The sequence below is a fragment of the Rhineura floridana genome, chromosome 1 (assembly GCF_030035675.1).
Source record: "Rhineura floridana isolate rRhiFlo1 chromosome 1, rRhiFlo1.hap2, whole genome shotgun sequence".
Taxonomy (NCBI): Eukaryota; Metazoa; Chordata; class Lepidosauria; order Squamata; family Rhineuridae; genus Rhineura; species Rhineura floridana.
The window spans coordinates 273049842-273067051 of record NC_084480.1 but is presented as its reverse complement, the minus strand read 5'-3'; the positions used below and the strand labels follow the sequence as shown (position 1 = coordinate 273067051).

The window sequence follows — 17210 nt, the reverse complement described above, 5'->3', positions numbered from 1 at the left end:
AAACAATATTTACAAAAATGCATGTATTAGGGGAAAGTGTGCATAAAAATGAATATATGAGTGAATATAACAGGAAAATAGGCATGATGTGATGAGAAATAGCTTGCAAAAATGTGTACCTTTGTCAATGCCTACAAAAATGTGTTTATTTTGAGAAATTCACACTAAAATGGTGGAGAATTTTCATGAGGATTTTTTTTAAAAAAAATTGCAGATTGCTGCAGAAATGTAAAGAACTGCATTTAACATTGGAAAAATGAAAAACTGCAAGAACTGAAATTGGCAGATCTTTCTATCCCTACTGTCAGTGTTCTAAAAGCCAGGCTCAAAGCAGTTTGGCTTGGCTATCAGGTGGCCACACCCACCCCAGACATTTATTTCACTTTAGACAGTCATGGCTTCCCCCAAAGAATCCTGGGAAGTGTAGTTTGTGAAAGGTGCTGAGAGTTGTTAGGAGACTCCTATTCCCCTGACAAAGCTGCAGTGGCCAGAGTGGTTTAATAGTCAGCCCCTTTTCTGAGGATTATAGCTCCGTGAGGGGAATAGAGTGTCTCCTACCAACTCTCAGAACCCTTCACTAACTACATTTCCCAGGATTCTTTGGGGGAAGCCATGACTGTCTAAAGTGAAATAAAGGACTGGTGTGTTTATGGCCAGGGATAGCTTTGGTTTAAATTTGGGTGGGAGACTACATGTGCCTTCTGTAGAATAAAAAGGTGGGGAAAGCCCAAAAAACAATGATACTGTTCACAATGTTTTCCTTTTGAAAAGGAAAGGGGCTTTCCTTCTGCCCAGTGCCCACCCACCCAATCTCCTCCCACCCCTGCCCCTTCCTCCCCACCCCACCCCTTCCTCCTCTTCTCTCCCAATCCCTCTTCTCCCTCTCCCTGCCTCTTCCCCAGGTCAGTTTCACCTATCCTAAACATTGTACAGGAGTAAATGCTACTGAACTCAACAAGCATGAAAATGATCAAACATGTTCTCCCCTCCTCCTCCCTCCTATCCACTCCCTGTTGCCCCTTCCCTACCACTTCCTTTACCCCTCCTTCCCCCTCACCTTTTCCTTCCAATCCCTCCCCTTCCTTCCCCTCCCTTCCTCCTTTCCTCTCCTCTCCCCTCCCCCTTCTCCTCCTCCCACATGGTCAGTTTTACCTATTCTAAACATGACTGCACAGGCATACATCCCATTGAACTCAGTAAGCATGCAAATGATCATACCTGCCCTTCCTCCTCCTCCCCTCCCCCATGGTCAGATTCACCTATCCTAAGCATGGTTGCAGGGGAGTAAATCCCATTGAACTCAATAAGCATGCAAATGATCAATCCATTCTTAGCAAACTTGCACAGGATCCCATTTACTAGAGGTATTGTCTTTTTGCATTCTTCCCTGATAATGTCTCTTGCTTCACTCCATAGTTCTTCTGGTTCTCTGTCAACTAAGTTTAAAGTTTCAAACCTGTTCCTTATTTGATCTTTATATTCTTCTGGGATGTTATTTAAATTGTATTTTGGCATTATGAGTGCTTTGTTCTTCTTCTTTACCTTTACTCTGATTTTCAATATGACCAGTTCTGTACCGCAGTCCGCTCCTGGTCTTGTTTTCGCAGAAAGTATGGAACTTCTCCATATTCTGTTACCAATATACAATCAATTTGATTTCTATATTGACCATCTGGTGATGTCCACGTGTACAGTTGTCTTTTCGGTTGCTCAAAAAATGTGCTCACAAGAAACAAATTATTGGCTTCACAGAATTCAATAAGTCTTTCTCCTGCTTCATTTCTGTCTCCTAAGCCCCATTTCCCACAATTCCTAGTTCTTCTCTGTTCCCTACTTTTGCATTCCAGTCCCCCATGATTATCAGAACATCTTGTTTTGGTGTGTGGTCAAATTCCTCCTGTACTTCTGCTTAAAATCTCCCCAATTCCTCTTCTTCTGTGTTTGCCGTTGGAGCATAGACTTGGATGAAAGTTATGTTAATAGGTTTCCCATTTAATCTCATTGATATCACTCGCTCAGACCTTGCATTGTAGCTCCTAATTGCTTTTGTAGTGGTTAAGGTGTTGGACCAAGACTTGGTAGACCAGGGTTCGAATCCCCACATAGCCATGAAGCTCACTGGGTGACCTTGGGCCAGTCTCTGCCTCTCAGCCTAATGAAAACCTTATTCATAGGGTCACCATAAGTCGGAATTGACTTGAAGGCAGTACACACACATTAAAGCAACCCCATTTCTTCTTGATTTCTCATTTCCTGCATAAAATATTTTGTAGTTGCCTGATTGAAAATGTCCCATTCCCATCCATTTTAATTCACTCACGCCAATTCACTTCCTGTGTGGCTTGGCAATGTAGCTTGGCAGTGTAGCTTGTGTGTAGCTTGGAAGTGTAGCTTGGAAAAATTTGGTAACGTGTCTCTGAGCATATGGTGAGTGGTGGCAGAGGGTTGGACTCCATTAGAGAATATATATTATTTTTCATGAGAACAAATTTAATATTAGATGTCTGTCCTGCCCCTTACTCTACGGAGGCCATTCTCAGACTGGAACAAAATCATTGAGAGGGTTCTTATTCCATTAAAAGTCTGATATGATTCTCTGCTAAGCATAAGGCTGGTTATGTCCTAGTTCCTCAGCAAGAGCCCAGGGACATCTCAGTCTGTTGTTCTATTGCACTCTTTGACCACTTTATCTATGACCATCAGCAGAGACCCACTAGCATAAACTACTTTGCCGAAGTTGCTCTTGACACACAAAACCACCGATTAGTGATGTGGTTAGGTAACTTTAGACTCTGGACTTAAAATTAATTAATTAATCCTCTTTTACATGTGTGTCATGGCAATTTACAATCATATCGTAAAAAGAAGTAAAAATAGTTTTTAAAATAGTACACAAATAACTGAAGACCATACAAAATTGGAAAAACTGACTCACAAACTTTGTGCAAAACACATGTGACATATGTTATGCCATTTGGTACTTTTTTTTCTTATGCTGCAACAAAGGAACAAGGCTTACCATTAACATCCATTAACATTAACACCTGGACATTTATGAAGAACCACTTTGGACTGAGACACATCATGTCACTCGGGGTTGAATGTGGCTAATGGGTGGGGGATGGCAGGGTTGTTCTCTTTTCTGTCTTGATTCTTTGACTCTTATCAAAATCATATATATATATGAACATAATTGTGATTAACCAAACAGAGGTTTTTATTGTATTAACAAAACGTTTCAGCTTCCTCCTTCATCAGCTGCTAACATACAGCTGTTACCAAGGTGGCAGTTATAGAGCTTTGAGGATGGAATGCTCAGAGGGGCTTCCTTTGCAGAAGCTAAGTGATGCTATTACTGTCCTCCAGGTTCAGGCCATGTGGTGCCAATGTGTCCAGAGAGTATACCAAAAGTTCTCCCTTTTAGTCAATGCTGCTGGATCTGTTGGCATCTCTATAGCTGTTATAGAATAGTCCAACAGGCTGTGACCGTCCATGTTGAAATGTTTTGCAACTGGTTGCTCCACTTTTTTTGTTAAGATTGCCGATTTGTGGTTTCTGAAGCGTGTGTGTAGGTCAGTTGTGGTTTTACCTACATATTGGATATAACATCCTGGTCTTTTGCATTCGATGAGATAAATTATATTGCAGGACCTGCAGGTGATGCTCTGTTTGATGTAATAGGTCCTGCCTGTCCAAGTGCTTGTAAAAGTAGCTGTCTCCCTGAGGTACATACAGGTGATACAGTGTTTGGAGTGACATGGATAAGACCCAGGATTGGTGACAGGTGGTTTAAGTACAGCTCTCACTAACAGTCTACGCAAATTAGGAGACTGGCGAAATGCTACAACAGGAGGCCTGCTGATGGCTCTAGCAAGATGTTCAGAGTTGGCCAGCAACGGGTAGCTCTCCCTGATTGCTCGGTGATAGTTAGGAGATGCTGGATGGAAATCTACCACAAATGGAATCCGTTGCTCTCTGCTCTTTGACACTTCAGTGTAATAGAAGAGGTCTACAGAGACAGCAAACCCACTGATGCCCACACCTATTCAAAGTGGAAATCCTGCCATCCTAAGTATATAAAGAAAAACATTGCGTATAGCTTAGCTCTGAGAATCAAACTTATTTGCAACACTGAAGATAAATACCAGAGAAGGATCAGTGAACTTAAAGAACACCTTCTTTTAAGAGGATATCCTTTACATATTATCGATTGCAACATCCACCGAGCCTCCATTCTGTCCAGATAAAACCTCTTCCATCATACTGAGGTGTCAAAGAGCAGAGAGCAACGGATTCCATTTAGTGTATGTTTGGTGCTACTTGCATCCCCTTTTAATTCACATAGTTCACATGAAGTTACTGGCAAACAGAAGCTATCACACAGTTTTCCCCCTGTAAATCCATACTAACCCATCCGCTGATAATACGAAAAGTTTAGAACAATACGTCTCCACTCTGCTCCACATGTCTTTGAAGACAGTTTGCTTCGATGGTTTTTAGTGGGGGGGTGAATCGTCAATTTCAGCTATTCTCCTTTCTCCACCTACTAACTCTCCCATGAATTCAATTTTGTTTCTGGTGGTTTATCTAGCAACTTCTGACTGCTCTTTCCTTCCCGCTTCACAGTTTGCTGCAGCCCTCCCTTCTTTCTTCCCTTCCACCCAGAGCAAACTTCCTTCACTCCTTTTGTTTCCTAAAAAATCTAAAGTGGATTTTTTTAAAAAAAAAGTTGCCTCAAAAATATTGATATCAATATGGGTATTTTGAGAAAATATAAATATTGATATTGATATTTTGAGAAAATATCATATATATATATATATATATTTAAATATTGATATTATGTTGATTTGCTTTTCCAGTGAGGAAAAATTAACACAGAAAAAGCAAGGTGCAGTGGAGAAAGGGGGGCAGATGACCCCACTTCTTTTCAACTGCCAAACTTTAGGAAATGAGGGGGCAGGAGGGAGTGGAAATACAGCTCAAGTCAAAAATATTTGCCCATGCCCAGTAACTGAGCAACCGGAGAGAGTAAAAATGTAGAATTAGAGGGCAGGGCCAAAAGGAAACAGCAACACAAATCCTTCCCAGAGGAACACCTACTTTTGTGAATGGAAAACAATGGATTTGAAGCTACCATTGAGCATGAAGTGTGGACCTTGCAAATCTGTTACAATGGTAAAAGCTGTGTATTTGCTATGAAGAAATACTCCCATGTGGATAAGCTCTGCAGCTATGAAACTACTAAAGAAACTGCCTTTAATGGAAAACCATGGGGAGAAATCATACATTGAAATACAAATATGAAATAAAGAACTCCTGTTTTCTAAAACTTTTTGTAAATTGATTTTATAATGTGTACTTCTTATAAAACCAAGCTGAGCTTCCTATGACCATCTGGTTGACCACTGTGGAAAGCAGGATACTGGACTAAATTGACCTTTGGTCCGATTAAAAAATGTTCTTACATTCTTATCTTTCTACACTTAAATGAACTTTGTTGTAGTGAAATTGTGTGCATGAAAAGCATGTGCTCTTCTGCTGAATCATGGGAATTCCTCTAATCCCCACAGTACAGATTTCTATGGTGTTTTGCCTACACACTGATCTTTACAGCTGACAAGGTACGATGTGGACCATTATGGGATGACAACATGGTTTTCTGTGATACATGTGAGCTTATCTTAGGGAAAATACACTTTCTCAGAGTGCATGAAGCTGTCATTGAGACAGAAGTTTTTCCTTTATGTATGTAAGTCTGGGTTGGGAAGCATGTCACACTCCAGGTATTGTTGGATTCCAATTCCCATCAACTCCAGCATTGCCTATGGTCAGAGATGATGAGAGTTGTAGTCCACAAAATCTGGAGGGCCACAGGTTTTCCCATCCCTAACATAAAAATCCCTTTGAAATGAAAGCAATTTCCCAGAGATCATAAGTTAAAGCTCACTAGAGGTCTAAAGATATTTCAGCGAGGAGTAGACTCCTTGTGCTTTAAAGGCCCACTCTTGGATATATTCAAATTAAATGGCAAAGAAGCAGTGTACCTTGGGAGCATTTCTAGTGGTTACATTTTAATGCCTTATACTGTAATGATAACCATATTAATGTTATCAATAGAGGAGAAAATGTCACCCTTTTACTTAAGCAAAAAGATCTGGGGATTTATCATGCATGCCTAGTACAAAGATCTATTCACAGTACAATCCTATACATACATGTCTTCTCAGAAGTAAGTCCTAAGTAAGTATGGATAGTAATTTCTTATAGTAATAGTAGTGACACTATGTACAGTCATTGAGTTTGTTAGAAAATACATGTATGTTTCTGAGAAGTGAAGCCCTCCCCACACAACATTTAGTATGGTGAAGATGAAACAAACCTGGGAATTAACCCTATTGAACTCAATAGAACTTGAGTTGGTATGTTTAGGATCACACTTATAGTCATCTTGGAGACTATGTGTAGAAATGCAGGAAACATTTGTTTAATAGCCTTGACTTACAGTTGATGTAGGGCTGCTTCAGCTTTGCTTAAATAATGGAAAGTGGGAAAGTGTAACACTGCTTTCTCTGATGACTGAACTGTAGAACATCACTGGCATCACTTTAAAGGAAGTTCTTCGCTTATGTCTTTAGTCGGATTATGGTAGGGCAGTTCATTGTGGAAACATAATACAAACTAGAACTTAAAATAGTATCATACTAAAGTGGAAGGAAACCATTTATCTGTAGGTTATTATTATAAAGACTGTTTTATAAAAAAAACCTTTTATTTAAAACTTGTATTTCATGACATTAGCTGTGCTTTGTTTGAACTTTCTCTTATGGGTCAGATTCAGGAAGATAAATGAATCAGTAATGTCGTATAATAATGTAACTATCTTGATTATGCAAGAAGCAGAGCATGTAAGGCAACCCAGTATCTTTACTAGAAATCAGACATTTTACAGATTTTTGAAACAGTGGAAGTTCCATATTACACAGAACTCTTTTTAGGGTCTGGGTGTTCCAAACAATACAGTGTTTTTAAAAGATACTACATGTGCAGTCTTATGTTAGATTCGTAGAACAGAGTGTACTCTACAGCAAAGGAGCAAAATAAAATAAAATAAGCAGAGATTATGCTAATTGGATTGGAAACTGTTTGTCCTTTCCAGAGGTTACCTCCCCCTCCTCACGCTAGTGCTCCCAACCTAAAAGAAGACAGCAAAACATGATGTAAAATGGAAATGGACTGCCTTCAAGTCGATCCCGACTTATGGCTACAGTATGAATAGGGTTTTCATAGTAACCGGTATTCAGAGGGGGGTTACCATTGCCTCCCTCTCAGGCTAGTCCTCCCCAGCTGGCTAGGGCCTGCTCAGCTTGCCACAGCTGCACAAACCAGCCCCTTCCTTGTCTGCAACTGCCAGCTGGGGGCAACTGGGCCCCTTGGGACTATGCAGCTTGCCCATGGCTGCACAGGTGGCAGGGCACGTAACCCCTGAGCCACTCACTGTGGGGTGATCTTTAGCTGGCCCTTGACACCCAGGAGACACGAGTGGGGATTTGAACTCACAGACTCTGGACTCCCAGCCAGGCTCTCCTCCCCACTGTGCTGTACCAGCTCACACACAAAAAAACATGATGTAACAACAACAAAAATCAGCCAGGGAATAGATAAAGTGTAAGATCAGCCAGCCTCTGAAAAGACACAATTCTTTTTGCATTCTCTCTTATTGAGGGAGAAGGCTTAACCTAGACTTATAGCATCAGTGGCCAAGAACCAGAACTATTTGGAAAGCAATGGAAGAGTTGTACATATTCCTCTGGGTCTGTACAGTCCATAAGCTCCTGCATCCATATGCGTCTTCCCTGCCTTGAGGGAAAAGCCTGGAACCTGGACTGATACTATCAACTCCCAAAGCTCAGAAAGTCATTATAAGGGCTGTTTCAGTGGGTTACATCTGTACTATTAGCCAGCTGCTCTTTTTTTTTTTTAACTATTTTCTTCCTTTGTCCTTGCTGTCCCCTTTCCTCTTAGGAATGATTGGTTTCCAAACAGTGGTCCAGAAAACCCAGGAAATTTGTATGGGTTTCTCAGTAAGAAGAATAGTGCTGCCCTGGGTTCCTATTGGGAAGAAGGATGGTATATAAATTTATTTATTTATTATTGATGGGGATGATGATGGGGATGGGTATGCTTCACTGAAATACAGTTTGCCTACCATTACTGATCTCCCCATACACCATGTAATCATGGAGGAATATTGGATATGTTCTAAAGTGTAGTCAGGTTGTTTGGGGCAGAGCTGTAGCTCATTGGAAGAGCACATGCATTCCATGCGTAAGGTCCTAAGTTCAATCTCTGGCATCTCCAGGTAGGGCTGGGAAAGACTCATGTCTGAAACCCTGATGAGCCACTGCCAATCAGTCTAGACAACAGTGAATTACATGAGTCAGTCTCTGACTTCATGTAAGACAGCTTCCTAAATTCTTAGCAGTGAGGATATCTGTTTGGCTGCTTGCTGCAGACAAAATAAAACACTGACAATTTTAATCAGAATGCCAGGAGCGAGCAACCAAATAGATATCTTGAGATAAGCCTTTGGATAAGTCTAGGAACAGGAGCAAAGAAGGCCCTGTTGCACGTTCCCACCAACCAAGCTTCAGATGTCGACAGGATATGAAATGACTCTCTATCATGGCAAGATGCTCAGGGGTTCCTCAGTAGGCAAATTGATGTGGAAAGAATTATTTCAATTCAGTGTTAGAATCACTGGATTTAGTGTGTGAACTTGTCAGGAGCTTGTCTTTTTAAATGCTGTGTAAAGATTCTTTTAAGCACTAACCCATCAACAAATAACATCTGTCCACTTCCTGTGCAAGACACGGTTCATAGAACCCTTACAACTCAGGGAAGAGAACCCCATTTGGGTGTTCACTTCACTTGCATGATTGTCATATTATGGGGAGCTGTCATGGGTGCAGCTATGTAAAGCTGATGTGTATTTTAACTCATAATTTTAGCTTAATATGTATACTTTTAACTGTTTATTGTATTCATTTTACTTTTAAAAAACTTGTTTTTAAAGTGTTTTTATTGACAATTTTAATGTATATTTTATATTCTTTGTAAACTGCTTAGAGGTTTTATTTATATTTAAGAGATATACAAATCTTGTTACATGAATGAATGAATGAGATTCCCTGCTTCAGAAGAATCTCCTTCAACTTGTGGAGTCTGTAAAGATGGGCAAGGTCATGTGCTGTAGAGAGCTGAGCTTGCCAGTGCGGACCCTCTTCCTTGTGGGATTACAGCCAAGTGAGTGAAGATAATTCCTGAATAGGGCTTAGAAAGGCTGGTTGTTATATTAGGTAAACTGGAGACAAATATGACTGATAGTTCAGGACCAAACTAATAGTTTTACCAGGGTGCTTGCATTGTGCTTTGTCAAAATAGTCTCACTTTGCAAAGTTATAATATTCACTTTGATGTTGGGAATCATTCTTAGGGCTGTTTCACATACTATCAAACTGATAAGGCACGTCCATATAAATATAAAAATGTATAGACTATAGATATCTCAGTGAGAATACAAAGAGAGAGAAAAGTTCAAGCATGTATGATAATTTACATGCCGGTTTCATGTTAATTCATACAGTGAAGTACTTTCAATGTAGGAGTTTGATATATGAGTTAGTTGGTCTTTAATGTCAAGATATATCTGCTAAGTGGGAATTACTGTGCTAATTACTACAGCAGCCTTCACCAACTTGGTGCCCTTCAGATGTTTTTGAGTACAACTCCCTTAAATCCTACCCAGGTAGGCGATAATCCTCATTTTACATGTGATTTGTGAGTAATCTTTACTGATTTAAGTGGAACTACACAAACACTTGGGTTCAACATTGTTCCAACTAGTTTCTTCACTACATTGTTATGTAGTTGATAAATTATTTTGGCTTCCTTACCTTAAGTACCTTTTGCCAGCTGACCTCTTTGCATTCTGTTAATAGCATTCAAGTAGACATCAGTAGCTAACAAACATGATTTCATTTCCTGGTTTTGAGACAACTCTCTCCCTTGATTTGACTTGAGAAGATAACCTGGATCACAAGTACCACAGATTTTCCCCAAACCTCCTTCTTCATAACTTCTGCTGTAGGCATTCATGGCAGGGATGGAAAACCTGTGGCCTTCCAGATGCTGTTGGATTCCAACAAGTTATGAGGCCATGTGCTGCCTCCTCATTCCCCACCCTATCTTGACTCTTCCCTTTGCTGGTGCTTACATCCTGGTTTAATTAAATGCAGTTAGCCATTATGTCCAAACTCAGTTTACTAGCTGGAACTTTGGGTGTAAGAGCTAACTGCAGTTTAATTAAACAAGGATGTAAGTGTCAAGGGACGGACGGGAAGATCTAAAAAGGGAGCACGCAGTTCCATTTAGCAAGCTGGGAAGTGAGCATCCAAAATGGACTTTGGGGTTTGAGGCCAGGTATTATTTTCTTTTATTTATTTATTTATTACATTTATATACCGCCCCATAGCCGAAGCTCTCTGGGCACTTTTCACTTCCTTTCTGTGTTTAGATTTAAAAAAAATACATAGCAGTCATTTTTACCAAGCCTCTCAGATGTCTTCTCTTCTTCCTTACTCTTTCTCTGCATGTGTGCCATGCCCACACCCAGAAGGAGAGAGAGAGAGAGATGCTCAGGCTGATTATAGTTAGATTCATACCAGTCTCCAACCTTCCATCCTGTTCTGAAAATATTCTGCACATTTTAGAACAGACAAGGAACAGAGTCAAGAATGGGATTATATAGTTGAGGAGGGTAGGTTTGATTCTCAATGGTTGGGGTCACCAGAGGAAGGAGGCACCTTTCACACACCTTTCCTATATATATATGGGAACTTCTCCCACTCATTGCTACAGGGAAAAGTATAGTATTACAAACTTGAAGACGACATTGCAACACCACATTAAGTGACCAAACTACTTCCAACAGGGATTCTGTGATGAAGGGAGCTATACATAAGGCTGTCCGTAGCTGGTAGCCATGATGACTATGCTCTGCCTCCACAGGCAGAGGCAATATACTTCTAAAAACAAGTGCTGGCGGGACTTCCGGGAAGGGTGACTTCGCTTGTGCCTGCTTTTGAGATGGGCTCCCGCCTCAAAAGAAGCTTATTCAGATATAAATCAGTCAGAACATTTTTTTTTTGACTGATGAAATTTCTCCCGGGCAGGGAGAAACGTAGAGATCAACCTCAAAAGCCTGTTTTTGTTGGGAGGACTGGATTTCATTAATTTATGAGAAAAGGTCCAGCCAGCAATGCCGGACGGACTTCCGAACAAGCTCTATCTGATTAATGCGATACGTTTATCTTTTCTTCAAAGAGAAAACGGACTAACAGGCAAGCACCCTTCTTTCTATTATTTTTTTTACTTGGTTTAAATTGTTGCAGCAAAAAGAGATTTGTCAAATGAATCAGCTTTAAAGAACTTCTGGGTGAGCTATAACTCTTCTCTGTTATTCACGAAATTAACAGCTTATCTCTGTTTCTATTGCAAAAAGCTGTCCTGGAAGTGCATTCTAAAGATATAAACAGAAGAGGGATTTCTATTCCGAGGAACATTATATTGTCTGGGACTATTCTCTTTTTGGTCTATTTTATTTTGACGAATCTGCTTCTTCACGATGCCACTAACTGTTTTGATGCTGGGAACTAAATTTGTTTTGTGTTCTTGAACATAGAGAGATAAGGCAGGCTGCTCTGTTTATACTGTGATGTCATCAAGCCTGGAATATTAACCCAATTGTTGCTGAAATAAGAAGTGGTTCTTCTTTATTTTTGTTTTGTTTTGTTTTCGTGGTTTTAAAAATGGCAATCAAGAAAGTGGCTGAGAATCTGGAAGTAATTATGTTTCAGAAAATAATGGATGAGATTGAGATAATGAAACAAACCCTGCGACAGGGCAGTAAGGAGCTGAAAATTGAACTAAGCAAAATGACGCAGGAGCTTAAAGAAATAGGGGATCCTGTGAGAGAGGAGAATGAGATCAGAGATGAGAAAAGAAAAAATAAAGGGAAGATACAAGCCCTGGAGATTGGAACAAATGTGGAATTGGAAAAAGATCTGGAGTTTATGGATATTAGAAATAAAATCTACTGTTTGGAATTTAACGTTATCTCTGAAGAAATTAATGAAGATATTAGAGATAAAGTTATCAATGGCTTGGATAATTTTCTGGACTGGAATGACGTGATGGAGCTTGATATAGAGAAAATCTATGGAATTAACTGCAGCCATGTGACAATGGAAAAACTCTCAAGAGATGAGCCAGTGCATTTTGTAAAAAAGAAGAACACAGATATGACTTTACAACAATATTTCAGCAACTTATTCAGAATTGATGGCAAGAAAATATTTGGGATAGAGGAAATTCCCATCAGACTCTTATTATATGACTATGGCTATGACAGCAAGATTATTATGGAATACTGATAATGGAAGATTGGACACTGAAATTACTGGACTTAACAGGACTATTGAAGATGGAAGATGGAATTAATATGGATAATGGAATAATGGCTATTGAAATTATTGGACCTAACAGATTTTGATGAGATGGATTAATCGATATGTTTATTTGGACTATGGTTATGACAATAAGATTATTATTATTATTAACGAGATGGATTAATCGACATGTTTATTTGGAGAAAAATTGATAGATATATTTCTTAAAGAATTGAAACCTCTCTTTGACTTTTTGTGGAAAGAATAAAGTAATGTTTATGAGATTTGATGATTAATTAAGATAACTACTGGAGGAAAGTGATTTTATAATATAATTTAAGAGACAGGATTGTTATATATTGTAGACCTACCACTGATTTGATCTGCGACAAATGGGAAGTCAACATTTTATTTTTTTGTTTAATCATTTTTGTTTTGTTTTGTTTTTTGTCTTTGAATGTTTTATGATTTTGTTTTGTATATTTTATGAAAATTTGAATAAAAATTATTGTAAAAAAATAATAAAAACAAGTGCTGGCAACCACAGCAGGGCAGAGTTTGTACTCAGGACCTGCTTGCGCGTTTTCCATAGGCAACTGTTTGGCCACTATAACAGGATGTTAGACCAGATGGGCCATTGGCCTGATCCACTAGGCTCTTAATGTTCTTAATGTCCTCTGGCCGCTTCAAAAGGCATCTATATAACTATGAGGAAAGGGGCAATATGGTTCTGAAGATTCTTCACTCAAACATCTGGGGGGACAGGATGAGAAAGGCATTGCCTCCCTTGCAGCTATGGATGTGTGTATGTGGGAGTATTCCTTACCTCTTTTGCAGCATCAGAAAGTGGTTTGGTGGAATGGTTTGGTGGCAGAACCAAGTTCTGATAATGTCTATGGCCTCAATGATGAATGATGAGAGGCAAGGGGATGGAAGGAAGAAGTCTCCACACCCAGCTTCTTGCCGTTCCAGTCATGCTATTGCAGTATAGAGTGGAAACAGTAGCTTTTCTGAATGGAGAAAGGAAGTGTGGAAAGCTGGTGTGAGGAGTAAGAGAAAGGCCATAAAATTCCTATATTTGCCCTCTTACAGCTCTTCAGACTTGCTAGGCCTTTAGGTATTAAGATAAAGATGGATTATCCACCTAATGGACAATCCTATCTTGTTGTTGAGCCTTGGCTCTCCCTTCAGGGGCAGGAAGGGGGGAGGCATGAGTTTCAGGCGCCTCAGCTGTCTGAGGGCGTGGAAGAACCAGCAATTCTTGAGTCTGAGCAGGACCTTGGAAGGGGAAGCGAGCCTGAACTTGGGCCAATTCCCACTGATAGCGCGATCTCAGAAGCAGTGAGAGCGCCGCCCCCAGTTGTTGCAGAGGAGCCTTTGGGGAAAGTTCAGGAGACTCTGCCAACTCCTCCCCAGCCAAGCAGTTCTCAGGATGCCAATAGCGTGATGCAGGCTACTGACCTCGAGCCTACTCCGGAGCAGGTGTCTTCCTATGAACCGTTGGAGACCCGCCCCCCCGTCGCCTTGTGCCTGCCGCCGTGAGAAGCGGACAGGGCAGAGACAGGACTTGTGAAGGAGTCAGAGATTATGCTGGAAAACGTTCCCTAGTTAAGCTGGCAGCACACGGGGGGGGTTGCTGAGTCAACTTTCTTCATACGCCGCACAGCATGCCTAGAGTGTTGTTAGGGATTCTAGTGAGTTAGCACAGGGTTTTCTATGAAGCGCCATGCCTTTGATGTATCCATTACTCTAATAAAACGAGATTTACTTGCACCCTCGTCTCAGCCTTGTCCTTCCGGCTCTGGACAGGACACTTGTAAGCACCACATGAAGGAAGACACTCTAGTTCATGTGCGGGGAACCTTTGGCCCTCACAATGTTGCTGAATTACAACTCTACAAGGTCCTTGAATGAGTGGTTGCAGGCCAGCTCCAGACACTCTTGGATGAGACCGATTATCTGCATCCATTTCAGTCGGGTTTCAGGCCTGGTTTTGGCATGGAAACAGCCTTGGTCGCCCTGTATGATGACCTCTGTCAGGAGAGAGGCGGGGAGTGTGACTCTGTTGATTCTTCTTGATCTCTCAGTGGCTTTTGATACCATCCACCATGGTATGCTTCTGGGAAGACTGGCTGAGTTGGGAGTGGGAGGGACTGCATGGCGGTGGTTCCGCTCCTACTTGGTGGGTCGGCTCCAGAAGGTGGTGCTTGGGATACAATGCTTGGCACCCTGGACTCTCCAGTATGGGGTTCCGCAGTGGTCAGTTCTGTCCTCCATGCTGTTCAACATCCACATGAAACCGTTGGGTGCGGTCATCCGGAGCTTTGCAGTGCGTTGCCATCAGTATGCTGATAACATGCAGCTCTGTTTCTCCTTTTCATCTTCTTCAGGTGAGGCTGTCAATGTGCTGAACCGGTGCCTGGCTACAACAATGGACTGGATGAGGGCTAATCAACTGAGGCTCAATCCAGACAAGACTGAGATGCTGCTAGTGGGTGGTTCTTCTGACCGGATGGTGGATGTCCAACCTGTCCTGGATGGGGTTGCACTCCGCCTGAAGGAGCAGGTTCATAGCTTGGGGTTTTTCCTAGAATCATCTCTGTCACTTGAGGTTCAGGTGGCCTTGGTGGCACAGAGTGCCTTCTACCAACTTCGGTTGGTGGCCCAGCTACGCCTCTATCTGGACAGGGATAACCTGGCTTCAGTTGTCCATGCTCTGGTAAACTCCAAGTTAGATTACTGCAATGCGCTGTATGTGGGACTGACTTTGAAGACTGTTCGGAAGCTGCAGCTTGTGCAAAATGCAGTGGCCAGATTGATAACAGGGACCAGATGGTTCTAACATATAAAACCGATTCTGGCCTGCTTGCATTGGTTGCCTGTATGTTTCTGAGCTCGATTCAAGGTGCTGGTTTCAACCTATAAAGCCTTACACGGCTTAGGACCATAATACCTGATGGAATGCCTCTCCCGACATGAACCCACCCGTACACTACGCTCAACATCCAAGGCCCTCCTCCGGGTGTCTCCTCCGAGGAAAGCTGGGAGTCTGGCAACAAGGGAGAGGGCCTTCTCAGTGGTGACCCCCAAATCATGGAATGATGTGTCTGACAACGTGCACCTGGGCCTAACACTGTTATCTTTTTGGCGCCAGGTCAAGACTTTCCTCTTCTCCCAGGCATTTTGCATGTGTTTTTAAATTGTTTTTTAAAAATTTAAATTGTGTTTTTAAATTGTTTTTAAATTTTTTAAATTGTGTTTTTAAATTGTTTTTTGTGTTTTAAAATTTGTATATTTGTTTTTAATGTTTTTAATAGCTGTAAACTGCCCGGAGAGCTTTGGCTATGGGGTGGTATATAAATATAATAAATAAATAAATAAAAATCTCATCATCCCAAGCCATTGGCTGTGCTTGCTGGGGCTGATGAGAATTTTAGTTCTCCAACATCTGGGCAGCCAAAGGTTCCCCATGCCTGCTCTCATTGGATAAGCTACGCCGGTCTTCTCATTTATGGGTGTGTATGAAGGTCCCAAGTTTCAATCCCTGGCATAGTTGAAATTACCCATCTCTGGTTGATGTCCTTCAGTTTAGTTAGATTGCTGTGTTTGTCAATGGAGTTGCACCCATTTTAATCCCAGCCACTGTCTTCCTCTGACATTCTGTGCCAATAATGCCCTAGAAATTACTGTAGGTGTCACAGTTCTCTATTGCAGTTTACAGATGCTACATTATGACTGTCCATACACCTAGCTGCCAAATCTACAGAAGCAGATTTCTAGAATTTTCTGCATTTTGCTCTGATTTTTATCACAACGTGTCTGCTGTTTCCCCACTGGATCCTGTGTAGCCACCTGAAATGTAAATTAATTGTGACATAATTTTCTCCAAGGCTCTTTCCCAGACTTGTGATTGAACGTAGAGCTAGCTTACGACATATTTCTTAATGTAAAAGTATTTATATAAAAATGAACACCAAATAATATCATGGGCTAATCCTGCTTCTCTTTTTCAGGCCCCAAACCAGGACTGCTTGAGAAAGGAGGACTGTAAGACGGTTTGATCTCTTGGAGACATACTTTAGAACATTTTGGTAGTAGTAACCATAACAATGATCACTGTTTCATGCTTTTTAAAAGGAAAATTCACTCCCCCTGCACCCTCCAGACTTAGGGCCTGGTTTTTTGAAAGTATAATGAATGTCTAACCACACATATAATGTATTTAACATGCACTATTAACATCTGGAATTTTGGACTGCTGGTAATAAAAGAAACATACTTTTTCCGTTTTCTGCTAACAATAGACCAAATCCATCCAAAGTGACGAACTTCTTTAAAATTTCAGTACAATAAGGTTAATCAAATGATTAATGCAAGAGACTCAGTCCTTCTTTCACTAGAAATAAAGGCACTTTGGGCTCTTTTTGGAAGAAAAGGCAGGATATAAATTCACTAATACACAAAAAACCCTTGCAGTTTTAGAATGTACCTACAGCCAACAGATATTTCTATCAAACTTTAAAAAAACAGGGAAATTGGGCAGCTATAGTGAACACACCTCCTCTCTGAGATATTGTACTGCCCTACAAATTTATGAAAAGGCAAACACAATTTGGGTTGGTATTTCACACTCCAATTCACTTCCTGTGTAGCTTGGAAGAATTTGGTAACATGTGCCTCTGAGCATATGGTGAGTGCTGG

At 40.9% G+C, this 17210-nt stretch overlaps 1 long non-coding RNA gene across 3 annotated transcripts in view; it reads left to right on the top strand.

Annotated features, from left to right (window-relative positions):
- LOC133372766 (uncharacterized) overlaps positions 1–16865 on the top strand; it is a 51149-nt gene extending 34284 nt beyond the window's left edge. The window contains exons 3-5 of one of the 3 annotated variants that reach the window (XR_009759550.1): positions 8026–8130; positions 14900–15075; positions 16523–16865. This is a non-coding gene — a long non-coding RNA (uncharacterized LOC133372766). Of the gene's footprint in view, positions 1–8025; positions 8131–9744; positions 9809–14899; positions 15076–16522 lie in introns of all 3 variants that reach the window. The other 2 variants (XR_009759551.1, XR_009759552.1) reach the window with 2 other exon arrangements.
- The last annotated feature ends 345 nt before the right edge of the window (positions 16866–17210 follow it).